The 15573-nt window shown below is 34.5% G+C and overlaps 1 protein-coding gene across 1 annotated transcript in view; it reads right to left on the reverse strand.

Moving 5' to 3' along the window:
* Positions 1-1499: 1499 nt before the first annotated feature.
* The window catches only part of LOC310635566 (guanine nucleotide-binding protein G(q) subunit alpha), a gene marked incomplete at its 5' end in the record, with an annotated part of 284223 nt that continues 270149 nt past the window's right edge, over positions 1500-15573 (reverse strand). Inside the window, one exon of the mRNA XM_083354635.1 lies at positions 1500-1535. The remainder of the gene's footprint in view (positions 1536-15573) is intronic.

Below are 15573 nucleotides of genomic sequence, written 5' to 3' on the forward strand. Positions count from 1 at the left end.
TTTTTTTTCCATTGCTGGTAATGGGGTGGGCGCGGTTTCACCATGACGCATATGGCTTGCAGGCCGGCAGTTTGACACCCCCGCTACAGAATAACTAGAGCCCACAACAATAACCAAATAGAAGAGTAGTAGTGGAAGAAAAATTAAAAGAGAAAGTAACTCCTATACTGTTGGATAATTTCAAGAAAAAGTATGGCTAGCTCTAACTAAGAATCTCTTAACTTTGAGTGGCTTGTTTGATAACTCCATTAACAGGGGAAAGTGAGGTGCATTAACCTGAAAGCACTGCGAAAGTGGAATTTCTTGTTCAGGAAAGGGGAGCATCTCCCATTCATGAATAGGTAGAGAGCGCATATTTATCCAACAGGGTGAAATAGCTACCAGGATGAAATATATGAGGATGCAGATCTCAAGGAGGGATTGGACAAGATATTAGTTATTAATGATAGACCTATCAACCTATCCCCTGCTACAATAACATTATCCTATGTGGACAAGATATATAGTGGTTGATGACCAAAAAGGGATTAAAGTTTGCTGTTTGGAGAGAAGGAAAGAGAGGACATTTTGGTAAAAGAAAGAGTAACTAAAGTTGGTGATTTGAAGAGGATGTAGTTTGTGAAGCCTGTTGAAGGAAAAAGGGGAGTAGATACAGATCTGAGGAAAAGGATTTAACTGAGATTTCAGATCATGGATGGTGATTAAGTATTCTTGTTGCATTTTTAACCTTGCTCATGATGGTCCAAAGTTGTTTAAATCTTATTCAGTAAATATTTCAGTTATTGAAATGTTTTATGCAAGACTGATTGTATATCAGTGATATACAATGATTGTTATCATTCATATCAAACCTGATTTTAAATATGTTTTCCAGTTTAATCCTGTAGGAAGGAATTCCCTTCTCAGTCCAAAGTAAATTGTGGCAAGTGGGAAAAATGCTTCTCTTTGATAACCATTGAATATCTTTGTCACTACGCCATGGAAAGGATTATGAGTGCAAGGGTTCAAGAGGTTCATATCAGAGACTGAGAAGTGTGACACCCTATTATAGTATTTAATTCAGATGCACAATTAATGATTCATAAATAAATGCCAAAAACAACATTAAGTTCCAGGGAATATTAATGTAATACAATCTGTAAAGAAATTAACAAATTGTTAATGGTTTAATTTAACCATTTTATGTTTTAGATCAGAGGTCCCCAAACATAGCCCACTGCCTTGGTGGAGCAGTGGGCTAATGCCTCCTTAAGTAACAACAGCTGCCTGCAATTAGTGCAGGTTCGCATCCCACCAGGCTCAAGGTTGACTCAGCCTTCCATCCTTCCGAGGTAGGTAAAATGAGGACCCAGATTGTTGGGGGTAATTAAGCTGACTTTGTAATAATGCCGCTTGGGGGTGTGTGTGAAAGCCCTAATAAGCAGGCATGTACATAGAATGAAGGCTACTGCTAAGCTTGTAAAAGCCGCCCTGAGTCTTCAGAGAAGGGCGGGATATAAATGGAATTAAAATAAAATAAATAAAAATAAATAAATCTTTCTGGGTTAGCAGCCTGGAGGGAAAGAGAGGGGCAGGTGCCTTTATGTGCACATGCACACATGCGAATGGGGCTGCAAGTATGCACGCTGCAAATGGGGCTGCGAGCAATGCTCCCGGCAACACAGCACCCAGGCAACACTAGCAGCGACACTAGCGCAAGTGAGGGTGAGTGCATGAGCATGAAGCTTGGTGGCCAAAAGGTTATGGCCTGGTAGTGCACGGTGGCCCTCCAGGTTGGGGACCTGTTTTAGATGGTGAATATAAAACAACTTGTTCCTTTTCTAAAATATGATTCTTATTTAAAGATGCATAAATCAGACTTTAAGCTCTTTTTGGGGAACACTGATTGAAGCTTAGCTCTGAAATTCAAAATCTGGACTTAAATGCATCGTTATAAGATAAAATAAAGATCAGTATTCTACTCTGTTGTGAAAGGCTCTGGGAAATGAATGTCAGTAAGTGAAATATATTGTAATGGAGTTACAACATGAAGATATCACTTATAAAGTGTCTCAGGTATTTTTGATAAATTGAAAGTCATAGCCATAAGATATTAAGATAATAAATCTGGCTCATCCACATATTCTCCCGATACCAAGCAGATAGCCTCCTGAGATCATTTATCTCCAGTTCATTATCTTGTCTGCATTATACAGCAGCTCTACTCATGCTCAATTACATTTCAATAGCTTTTAACATCTGAAGTCTTCTCCAATTCTGACATAATCTTTTACTTGTTCTTTAATAAGAAATTGAGACAAATTTTAATTATTATCCAGATAACTGAACTGGTGTCAGTATTCATTGTTCTTTAGTTGTTGAATCCCCTGTGTTATTCCTAATTTTAAATATTATCTGGACGGTTTCAAAAGTTATATTTAACTACTGCTATTATGTTTATGTTTATATATATGTCTGTCTTCCTATGTTTAATTCTTATCTAAAAAAGAGAAAGAAAAGAATAACTAGACAGCAAGTCTTAAATATTAGCTTTATTCTTTAAAGGGAATAAAGACTATAGGCAAAGTTAATATTTTGTTTAAAGATAGCTATAAAAAAACCAGTAACTCTTGTATATTTCAGAAGAGATTATTTCATATGCCATGCTAAATGCAAGCATCAAACTAGTTATTATCTCTTTGTTAAAAGCAAGGTAGGTTTTTTCCTAAAATATTTTAGAACTAGCAAAGCTTGAATACTGCTGAATGTAAAAATACATACAAGTAAGTTTCTAAACACTGGAAATATTTTAGGATCACAGCATAAGTTAATCAAAGAAAAGTAAAATATTTTAAGCTACTTTATTTGAAGTAAAATAATAAGATACTTATATGTACATATATAGAGAATGTATCACTTACTTGAAAATGCCAGTATACCGCAGAGACAAACATAATAGCATGGGTTTTTTTCCTTCTTTAGGAATATTGATTTTAAAGTTACATAAGATAATCTTTATTGTTATTTTTTACTGTGGGCACAACTGCACACATCAAAAATGAAAGTTCTCTTTTAAAACAAAACATCTTGAAAATTAAGGCTTGGTAGATATTCTGAAAAAATCTTATAAAAAGTTCAATGTCTCTTCTTCCAAAATTACAAAGTCTCTGTAATTTTATAAACATTTCTTTTGCAGAGGTGGAAAATCTCTCATCAGGAACGTGAAGCTGTATGAAGCTCTGATCATTGTCAAGCACTAGTTTGGTAAAAAAAAATTCAAACACTAGCCTTTTCTTTTTAAGTAATGCCAACATTACTTAATTCATCGTTAGACATGAATCTATATAGCTGGATCACAGTTTATTTTAAGCATGGTTTTAAGTAAGCTACAGTGACTTGCTTAACGCTTTGTGCTGATTAATAACCCATGGTTTTAAAACGCAATGGTTACACAATGCACTTAGCCAAAATCCAAACTTAGGAGTTAGTTTGATGTGTCTGGAATTCTGGGAGTTGAAGTAAACACATCTTAAAGTTGCCAAGTTTGAAAAACACTGATCTATGTAATTGTCTAAATTGTGTGTGGTGTGGCTTATGTAGCAACAACAGCATCATTTGCCCATGAAAATAGGAAGAGGAAATGGCATAGCATAACTAGAATTCTCAGAAGGGAGCACTTGAAACCACTGCATTTTGTTGTAAGCCTCACTTGTTATATGACATAAAGAACCAAGTCCAGGAGTATAGCAGCTGTACAGGTAAAAATGCAATCATACAAAGAGTCATCGGCTTTATGAACAGTGGAGTCTTGACACTACTTGACATTCAGTCTCAATTACCAGATTCAGCTTTTCCTCCTTCACTAAACAACAGTGTGAGATGCCTCAAATAATACGAGTGGCAACTGTATGTTTAAGCAACATGCTCCACTTCTTGGAAGATCTTGGGTCTGCTGATAAAAATATCAAAGGTTAAATTATGTTTATCAGCAGATACTATTTGAAATATAACCTGTTTTCCCCCCCTAGAGAGTGCTCTCACACTTACAGTAATAAAAACTTGTAAAAATTTATTTTTTAAAAAGGGCTTGAGTCCCATGATTACCTATAATAGTAACTGTGTGAAATGTTAATTACTTTTTTCACAGTTCTTCCTTAGTTTCTTATAGAGCGATTACTCTGAGCACTAAATTAAGAATCTATAATAAGGAGGTACTAAAGCCATGCAACTATTCATTCGTGTGTGATTCTCAGAGACTGCCTGGACAAGTCCCTGCAGTTTTCTTAGCAATGTTTTTCAGAAATGTTTTGCCACTGTCTCCTTCCTAGGGCTGAAAATAACTAGCCCAAAGGCAGGACTAGAACACACAATTTTCTGGTTTCTAATCTGATGCTTTAACCACTACACCAATCTGGTTCTGAATTTATATTGAGGGAAGTACATAAATAAATATTAAAAGTTTGAAAAATATCAGGATTCCCTATTTTTTTCAGCTTTCATTGAGTATGCAAAATATTTCTTCTGCCAATAGTGTATAACCTGATTATTCATATAAAAACCCCATAGCATTTTCTGAGATGTTGTTGCTGTTTTTCCTCCATTCAGTTCTGACTTTTTGCAGGAGGAGGAGGATGAACATCATTCACCAGGACTTTCTACCAGTGCCTGTTTCTTAGAATTCTTGCACACTTTGACTTGTGTCATCACTAAGAATATCCAATCATGTTGAGTTGGCCTCTTTTTCAATTGCCTTCAAATGCCTCAAGCATCAATATTTTTTGTCCAACCAGAAGGAAAGTCCACGTTGGTGGCTATCTTGTAAAATTACTATTAAAATACTTTTTCTTTCATGATGGACTTTTAAAAATGTCAAAATTACTGGAGAAAGAGAAAAAACTTGTAACAACAAAATCTCCTGAAAACCCTGTTTTCATTTATACAAGTAATAGCAAGGGTGTGTTTTTTTAACCTTTATGGGGAATCTGGTGTTTTAGTAAATAGATTCAAATGATTACCTCTTATCCTTTCAAAGTGATATTTTAGTTACATACATATGGCATAAACCCAATTTTGTTGATACAGGGATAATTACTAAATTGTATTGTAGGGTGGTTTTAGGTGTCTGTATGCATCCTAGAATCCCTTGTCATGCATTAGACCAATATTTTTTTACTATTTCGGGTGTCCTGGGGCAAAATTGGAGTAAAATTGGTTCCTTAAAATTTAGAACTGTAGTCCTAAAACTGATTTAAGTCTATCTTCTTTTGGAGGAGTTGTCAAGGAAAAGGAAGGAAGGAAGGAAGGAAGGAAGGAAGGAAGGAAGGAAGGAAGGAAGGAAAGAAAGAATGAAAGAAAGAAAGAAAGGAAGGAAGGAAGGAAGGAAGAAAGAAAGAAAGAAAGAAAGAAAGAAAGAAAGAAAGAAAGAAAGAAAGAAAGAAAGAAAGAAAGATAGATTAAAACTGGTTGAGTTTTCACATTACATAAATCACAGTACATAACTACTTGAGAAATTAAAATCTGTATATATTTTTCCTCTAACTTTCTGGCAAGTTTTTTTATTAAATATGCAATAATTAGTTAATTATAACATTACAATTCAATATATAACTGTGGTCTTGCATTATTAAGAATTATATTAGTAATTATATAATTCACTTGAATATATTATTCATTCTTGTTTCAGGACCTAGTATAATGGCAAATTTGACAGATATTGGTTAGTCTTCTGTTTTGCTCCTGGTGATGCAAATGGAAACTATTTTTGCAAGTAGTTCTTAATTGTAAAAGCAGTTACAAAAATGACAAAGGACAGGGTTGTGTGTGTCTGTGTTTTTAAATGAGTATATAAGTAACTCAGTTTTCATGCTGCCATCTTCTGGTCATGCAATGAACAAGTGCATTTTATGCAGCTATGGAAAACAAGAAATATTTTTTTTATCCAGAATAGAGTTACTTGGTAAGTTGTTTTGAAGCTATACAATCCAATCAGGCACAATAGCTTCATTTGATAAAGTAACTGAAAGGGATAATGTGATAATGTTAGAACTTTTACATTATTATAGTCCTGATATTATAATTATACTTGCACAATGATCACATGAATTACTTGAATAATATGCAAGTCTTCAAAAGCATTATCTTCCATTTATCTAAATATTATTTTTCAAAAATCTCTCCAATTGAGTTACATACTCATTTACTGATGCACTAATATGTCAGATTTTATGTTGTGTTTATGCTATCTTTATCATATTTTAACATTGGTGTTTATGAGCTGATTGTGCTTGTTTATGAATATGTAACTGTGGTCTTTATCGTCACCACTGTAGTCATCATCATCACTTAATGTTTTTACATCCTATATTTTCTCTGAAAGGACAAGGCAGCTCATAAGGGAATCTCCTCTAGTTATAGCTTCACTGCCCTGGCTATAGCTGAGTGGGAGAATTGTATATGGGAATTCCCAGTCCACATCAAACTTCTTAATCGATATACACACTCTCTCTCTCCCTCTCCCCCATCCCCGTATTTGTACCCAAATGTATCACTCAGTCAGTGTTGCATGTATTACAAAGAAAAGAGAGAAATACTGTTAAGGTGTTTAAAATTTAATAGCTGAAGCAGTGAAAGATTGGACAATGAGTAAGAACACAGTTATAGCTAATTGATTAAAGAGAGTTAGCCACTGCATGAGGGAATCTGAGCTGTGATTGGTTGCTGTAAGTGAAAAGGGGGACTTCCCTTGTTTACACTTTTTCCTCTGTGTGCTGTATGTGCTCGTTGTGATTTACCTCATGATGTTCCTACTGTGTTGATTTACCTGACAATGCACCTATCTTATTTACTGTAAATATATTTATTTATATAAAACTGGTTCATGTCCGCATCTCTGACCCCATTTGGACACCGCCTGCGCATTTCCCTCACAAACACCAAATCATTCCATATATGTTAAGCTTTATGTGACAGAGATTAATGAGAAGAACAATAAAGAGTTGGATGACAAAAGTACATTACAGTAATATAGCATAATAAAAACAGATTTAAAACCATATGAATCAAGCAAATCTTTATTTCAGTCATAGACTAGCATAAAATACAATCAAGAAACATTACTCTAATTTTGAAGATGCTTCCAGTGAGGAATGGCAAACTGACTTTCCCCAATTGACAGGACATATTACAGCTGACAAGGAAGCTGGATACTGGATGCTGGATCTGGACTGCTGAAAATTCTCTCCAAGTTAAGGAGAGATCTTGAGATTACCCATCTGCACTTTGGACAGCTATTTTTGTGAGTAGATAGTAGAAACTGATGTTTTTGCTGTATCTTCCAATCTACTGGAAGTGGCAGGATTCCATTGTGCTCAGATCTGTTAATACAGCTTTTTATGGACTCAGTGTTTGACCATATTTATAATCATGTTGCTTTTATTATTGCTTATTGAAGATTAAAAACCTTGAAAACCGCAGTACTGATATTTGCTGGGTGAGTTTCTCTTCAATCTGTTTAGATTTAAAATAATGTTATATAAAGTTAAAGTTTTGTAGAATTTTCTTTTTTGCAATATACAGCAAAAGAGTGATAATGGTGCTGATTTCAGGAACTTTTAATCAGATTATGGGGTCAGATGAATTTGAACTAAACAAAGACTTTGAAGGTAATTAAAAGGATATTGTCTTGTGGGAAAAGTTATTTTATTTATATTTTGAACTGATAAGAAGACTTTGAAGATTGGATGCTAGAGATTGCCAGATGGCTACCTTAAAGGAAATGTTTGATGTTTGGGTCCAAGAGGTTTTCAAATTATTTAACTCTGTAATGAAATCAAAAAATGGCAATGAAGTACTATTGAACAAGCACCATTGAATAAAACTGAAAATGACTTTAAGGTGGATTTAAAAAGTATAACTAAAAAGAAAAAGTTAGAAATATTGGATTTACAAATGGATTTAGATCAGGGGTATCAAACTGCTGGCCTGCAGGCCAGACGCATCACATGGAAGCCACACCCACTCCATTGCCAGCAATAGCAAAACTGTCCCGATACATCACATGATGTTGAGATTTTGACATGTCTGAGTTAGATTAAAAAGATACACAATAAATCAAATGTGAGTTATTTTCTTCTATAAGGGGTCTACAGGAATTATTACACTGAAATTACAAAAAGACTTTGATAAAGATAACAAGAATTTCAAGGGAAGAGAGAGAGAATACGAGAAAGCAAATGTTAGAACTTGATTTGTGGGATTTAAAGATTGCTGGGAGACAGAAAAAAAACTACAAAATTAGTTCACTTGATTCTGGTTAAAGTAATGGGTTTCCGATATATAGGTAGTCTTTGACAATAATTTGTTTAAAAGACTTTTCAAAGTTATGATGCCACTGAAAAAAAGTGATTTATGACTGGACCTCACATTTTCAACTGTCACAGTAGGTTCCCATGGTCAAGAGATTAAAATTTGGGAACTTTGCAACTATCATGTATTTACAATGGTTGTAGTTTCCTAGGGCCACATAGTTGCCATTTGTGACCTTCACAGGGGCTCCAACAATCAAAGTCAATGGGTGAAACTGCATTCATTTAACAATGTGACTAACTTTTTTTAAAAAAAACACCAAGTTTTATTGGTTTTCCAGTTTAACATCCAAATATTTGGAAAACATCATGGTGACTGGGTAATCAAAAGTTCAGTAACAGAGTTTTTAGTACATAATTCAGGTTACATTATCAAAATATCCTTCTCTATTTCCCTTAACATTTAATATAACATGCTTAAACTAATAAATTTCTAAGAATAACATGGTCAGTTAAAAGATTTGTCAGTCCAATTTTAATTATACATATCCATGTCCTGTTTTAAATTTTACCTAATTTTTAATTTTGATTATAGTATTCAAGTTTAGCCTTTAACATCCAAAATAACATCCACAACCCAAATTTCCCTTATTTCACTACACCAAAAATTGTAACATCTAAAATATACATAATACCTATACGTGTAAACTCTACCTATATTTCATAAACATTTTCTATTTCTCATCCTGATACATCACACATTACCAATACAATAACCTACATTTATCAATCCATTACTGCTTATACATAACCAAATTCTGTTTTGACTTTTATCTAATTCTTAGTTCTTAATTGAAGTATTCAAAAAACCTTTATCATCGATAGTAGCATTTCCATTATTTCACTATACAAGTTCTAATATCTAAGATAAGCCTGATAAATACATAAGCATATACTAATTTTATCGCATAAACATTTTATATTTCACATCCTAATAGATCACACATTAGTAGCTCTCTAACAGATCATTTTTTAAACCTAACTCTAGCTTTCTTTTTCTGCCAACCAGGTTTTCAGACCAAAACCTTTAGGTTGCCAGATAGGTCTCCCTTCTTTCCAACACATATTGTTTGAATCGTAGGAGACCATCTAACCATCAATAATCCAAAAAAGCTTGCTTCCAGTTTGCGCACGTGGTGTTTCCGGACGCGCAGGATCAGTCCACTTCCTGCCATCTGTTCTTTCTCTTTTGAAGGACCCTGAAAAGGGTCGAAAATCGCCCTGGAGGGGCGACTACCGTAAGGAGGCCTTCCCTGCGATCGCAGAAGGGCGGCAGCCCTCCGCTTGAATCTGGGACAACTCTTTTGGCCCAAAGAAGAACAGACCGGCCATAAAGATGGCCGATCATTAAGCTGCTCCCTGCTGAAATCCAAAAGCACTACCTAGCACAAAGAAGCAATCTGGAGGACCTGGGTGAGACTCTACCTTTTTTACTACCTTAACTATTTTCCTGTGGGACTTTTACTGACAATTTCTTTCCCCACAGCAAATATTTACTTTGGGAACAAATCTTAAAGCCTTAAAGAAAATCAAGTAATTCAGCAAAGGAACTGAGTAATTTTATCTGTATTTACTAAAAGCTCCTATTTTTTGGTGGGGATCTACTACCCTATTTCCTCTCTAAGCTGTGAATTAAAGAAAAAAAATGGACTAATGCTACAAAAGTTTTATATTAATTTGAAAAAAAAAGATAATTTCTACATTGCATTGTATATGCTATTGATGACATCTTGTGGCGAAACCTGGTACAGCAAGTGGTTTTTTTCTCCTGTTGTGAGAACTGACTGAAAAACAGAGCTGTCCTTGACATTACTTTTAAAGGTAAGCTTGGGAACACCTGGCATTGAAAACAACTCTTGGAGGTGAATAATCTTTGACTATTATTAAAATAGCCTCCATGAAAGATTTAGCTGCAAATAACAACGAAATGGATGACTATATCCCATCACTTGATTATAAACTGATACTGGACACAGTTTTGGCAATGACAGAGCAAATTAAAGCCAAATTGCGAGAAAAATCTGACAACTTAAAGCCACCAAGTCAAATTCTGACCTTAAATGAGGAAATAATAATCCAAGAGCAAACAGAAGAGGTGGAAACTAACACCAAAACAGGAGATTTCAAAGAACAAATGCAATCTACAGAGAATCTTAAAGTCCAAATTTCAACGTCAACAACAAAATTTACAACTCAAAAAGCAATAGTGCCTGAAGAAAGCAATATTAAGAGTGAAGACACTAAAGGCCTTCAAATATACCTTAGTGAGAATGCAACTAATCAAATGACAACCATCACACCAGCTACTACTCTCTACCTAATCCAGATGGAACTGGAAGAAGGAAAAGATGTGCCTGATTTAATGACAACTATATTACATCAATCATCAAAAACTGAACTATTAAAGCAAAACTTCAATGCTTACAAAGGGGACATTTTCTTTGCAAAACTGACATTTGGATGCTCTCCCTGGATTCAAATAAGGGGTTTAGGAAGAAATTTAAAGAATTTAAAGACACTAAAAGGAAAGCCTGATTGGCACAAAAGGAAGGCAAGACTCAGTCTTAAAAAAATTGAACGTTTCTTTTTTGGGATTCCTAAAGATAGAGTATAAATATACCTTTCAATGGATTAAGGGGAATCTCTAAAAAAATATAACTGATTTTACATTTAGGTCTTAGATCTGTAAGGGAAGACAAAAATAAGCTCTTAGAATATAATTCTGAACTATATTATAGAATTTGGAATGATATATCAAAAGATCGTATTTTAACAATTGATGTATGGTTAAGAAAATGTAAGAGAGCATTTTAATAATTGTTGAACGGTTAAGACAAAAAGTATCTTCCTAATAATTGGTGATTTGTTAAGATGACAATGAGATTTTAATGGGAAAACATAAGAATGTTTTGTAATGAACAATGTAAGTTTTGTAGACAAGAGAATTATTCTTTATTGAAATAGGGAATTGTGAGTCACCCAAAAATTAAGCTTTCTTTTTATATTATAGGCTATTCTAGAATATTCTATTGCAATTAGATAAAATTTTAAAAAAGGATATTGATATGTAATAGTGAAAATATATTGAAAATTTTGTTAATTGACTAGGTTACAACTAGAAATATATTAATTTGACTATTTTGACTATCTGATAATTAATGGAACCAGAGAGGGAATCCTTGTTGATGCAACCTGAACTACTTACAACTTGTTATGTTATTTTGACTACCCAACCACTGTACTGCTTCATAAATACATGTATATGTAAATATTAAAAAATCAATAAAACTTGTATTAAAAAAAAATCCAAAAAAGCTAAACCATTTGTAATCATTAGGTTGTTGGCCTGTTGGTTCAAATCTCTGTATTTGCTCTGATGTCTTTATCTTCAGTTTGGTCTGGTCTCTTCCTTCCTCTGGGTTCATCTGATTTGAGTTGAAAGTCGTATCCAGTTTTGTAGTTGCTGCTTGGCTATCCAGGCTTTCAATAAGCTGTCTTTGTTGATCTTTAGCATCCTCTATTTTGGCTTTACTATCTTCCGCTTGGTATACTTTTGAAGTTGTAGGCTCTTTAGATGGGGTCAAGATTTGAATATTAATTTTTTTCATACTTTGTTGTTGTTCCTTAAAGTTCTCTGTCTTAGTGATGGTTCCTTGTACTTTTGGAATTGTAGGTTCTTTGGATGGAGTCAGGATTTGGATATTAAATTTTTGAATATCTTGTTGGTGTTCCTTATATTCCTCTGTCTTAATAGTAGTTTCTTCCAATTTTGTTGTTTTTTGGATTGTAAGTTCTTTAGTTGGAGTCTGGGTTTCAGTTTGTGGATTCAAGCTAGCACCTTTATCTTTCAGTCTGGAGTTAATTATCTCAGTGGCTTCGAGAATTTTTTCAAGTATGAGCTTATAGTCAATCGAAGTTTGTAGCTAGTCTCCCTCCATTTCTGGAATAGTTATAGATAGTCCTTTAGTGGAGGCTAATTTTTAAACAAAAGTCAGTAAATGTTCATCTCCACAGATCTTAAAGGCCAAATTCACCTTTCAGCTGTTTCAAATTTTTATCTTTAGCTATTGCCAAGGTCAAATCTAAGTTGTAAACAGATTTATTTGCCAGTAATGTTCACTTGCTGTACCAGACTTAGCCACAAGATGTCCCCAGAGCTATTAAAATCCTTTCCAGACAGAGTTATCAAATTTAATTTTTTTTATGTCTTTTTTTTTCTTTTTATCAAATACATAAAGTAGCCAGTTCCCATGAAGATAGGAGCTTTTGGGTCGCCAAATGTAAAAGGGATGTGAGTCCAATTAGGTAGTTATATTTTTTTTTACAGTGCTGTTCAACCCGTCCTACGTGTACCACCAGCCAGGTGCTCGTGTACCACTAGTGGTATGCGTACCACCAGTTGAAAAGCCCCGACTTACAGCATAATAAACATGAAAATCATTAAAATAATAAATATATTGAATAAATATATAACTTAGATACATTTAATCTCTCCTACCAATAACAACTGCCACAACTATTTTTTATGGAAATATCTCCATTTCTTTTAAAATGCCTGTATGTATACTATCCTCATTTTAAAGAAGCTCATAATAATGCTAAAATCAGTTATCTGGCTAATTGTTTTAAGACAAGGTGAGTTGCTTTACTGTGTGGGTTTTAATTACAAGAATTCATCATTTCATGGGGGAAAAACTGCCCATCTGCTTCACTACTGTGTGAAATCTTGTTTAGAGAAATAAATTAATGTAAAGGCACACGTATAACCCATTATAGCTCTACATAATTATCCTCAAATTACTCCTCCCACAGTAGTTGTAGTATCCTCCAGAGTAATGCAATCATAATGATCAAAGCCACAAATTCCACATGATCAGATAGTTTTACTCAGAAATACTACATCCATATTCATTCTGGAAGAAATGCTGCTGCCTTGATGTTAATTTGAAGAATGCCCAATGCAAACTAAGTCAATAAAGCTTCTTCATACCTAACTTTGCAATTTCCCTATTTCCATGATAACAGTGGAAGGGAAGAATAAGGTCTGTGTGTGCCTCTGTACAATGTTTGTTAAGGAGGGAAAGCAAGACATTACTTGTGTGTGTGTGTGTGTGTGTGTGTGTGTGTGTGTGTGTGTGTCTCCTCTCTTACCACAGGGAACTTTGGGCAGCTTTAATGATATTAATAACCCACCTTTATTCATGTGTGAACCTTGAATTGTTATTTTGTATCCCAATTTCCTATGTACAAGTATAATTCTATAGCAGACTGCATTCTTCAAGTCTGAAGAAATGAGAAGCAATTCATGAAGTACCTCTTTTTTATATGCACACATTTACAAGCATATAAAACAAGTTTTATATTCTATGGCTATAACTTAATTACAATTCTAAAATTATCTACATTTACAGGGCTTACACTACTGAAGTTAATAGAATGTGCATAGTGGTTCTGGAATTCAAGCTATTTATGCATTGGCTTTTGAATTTAAGCTACTTACTACAAATAGAAATCAATCTCCTCATCTTATTAGACCATCTTTAAAAAGAATATATTATTAGAACTTAGAACTCTTAGGTAGTTTTTAAAATCAATGTTCAATATATCATTGACTTCTTAAAACATAATATAGTGTTTGGAATTTGGACATAATACAGTGTTTAGAATTAAAGTCCCAATTAAGTTATTTTTAAAAAAATCCCTTGTTATGGACAATATAAAAACTTCATTGAAATCACATTCTGAAATCTTAAAAAATGCACTAGTCACAGATCTTCAAAAAGAACATGGAATCTCTGCAATATTCTGTGAACTGAAGATTAACAGAAAGCTGTTTACCCTGACAAATACTTGTACAACTTTCTATGCTTAAGCATCTAGAACTAAACTAAAAGGAAAATATAATAACTTTTCCAACTCAGTGAATACTATATGCCCATGGGAAGTTCAAACAACCAAGTCTTTAGCCCAGGGGGGTCAAACTGCCGGCTCGCAGGCAGGATGCATCATGCCGAAACCGCGCCCACTCCAACTCCAGCAATGGAGAAAAAGTCGTGATATGTCACACCACGTCACATGATGTTGCGAGTTTGACACCCCTGCTTTTTTCTACAGGACTCCATTTCTCATATGATACCCTCTGTTTTGCACCAGAAACAATTAGAAAAGCTTTTATTGATGTCTCATGTTCCTCTTCATATTTTTTTTAAAAAACTATTTTAGCTTATTTTTTCTGTATAATCTGACCTTTGTCAAACTGTAATTATGTGTTTATGTATACCGTTATCAGAATTGCATATTTAAAATTGGCACACATGTAAAAGACTGAAACAATGTATAATAAATTTCTAAAGTGCAATTACACACTTAGAAATAATATTAACCAACTGGTAGAACAAAATGACAAAATAGAACCAAAGCAGATAAGACCAAACCAAAATGGAGGCTCACCCTGTCCCCAAGGCCTGGAAGAACAACCAGGTTTCCAACCTGAATGCCATAAGGATGAATGCCATGCACATCTTTGGGGGGGGGCAGGGGAGAGAGATTCTGCCCAGAGGCAACAATTGCAACAAAAAATATGCACATTTCCAGGATCCCTCAAGCTGACATTCTGTAGTTATTGGGACCTGGGGGGTACCCATCCTGTTGGACCATACTAGATGGGCAGAGACAACTAAATATAAACAGGAACTTAGATAACCATGCTCCACACCATGAAGGGTGTTAAGAGGGATAACCAGCACCCTGAACTGCACCTGGAAGCCAACTATAACCAGTGCAATTCATAAAGTAGCATGATCATATCCCTCATCACTACCCACTGTTCCTCATTCTGGACCAACTGTACCTTCTGAATGGTCTTCGAGGGCAGCGTCACATAAATTGCATTAGAGTAATCCAATTGTGAGGTGACAAGGGTATGCCTGCCTGCCTGAAGAGCTTCCTGATCCAGGAAAGGGCACAACTGGTGCAGTAAATTTACCCGTTCAAAGGGCCAAAAAGCAGTTTCCACCTGCTTTTTGAGCAAGAATGGAGAGTCCAAGAAGACCCACAGCACACAAGTTTCAAATGGGGAAACATAACACCATTAAAAGTCTACATCTGGATTTGGGAGGCCCATATAAATTTAGCTTTGTCAGGATTGTGGGCTGTGTTCAATACAGAATAAAAATCAAGTTAAAAGTTAAATAGAATCAATTTAAAAAAGCAGAGATCATCTCTGATATTG

Source organism: Vipera ursinii (assembly GCF_947247035.1).
Source record: "Vipera ursinii genome assembly, chromosome: 2".
NCBI classification, from domain to species: Eukaryota; Metazoa; Chordata; class Lepidosauria; order Squamata; family Viperidae; genus Vipera; species Vipera ursinii.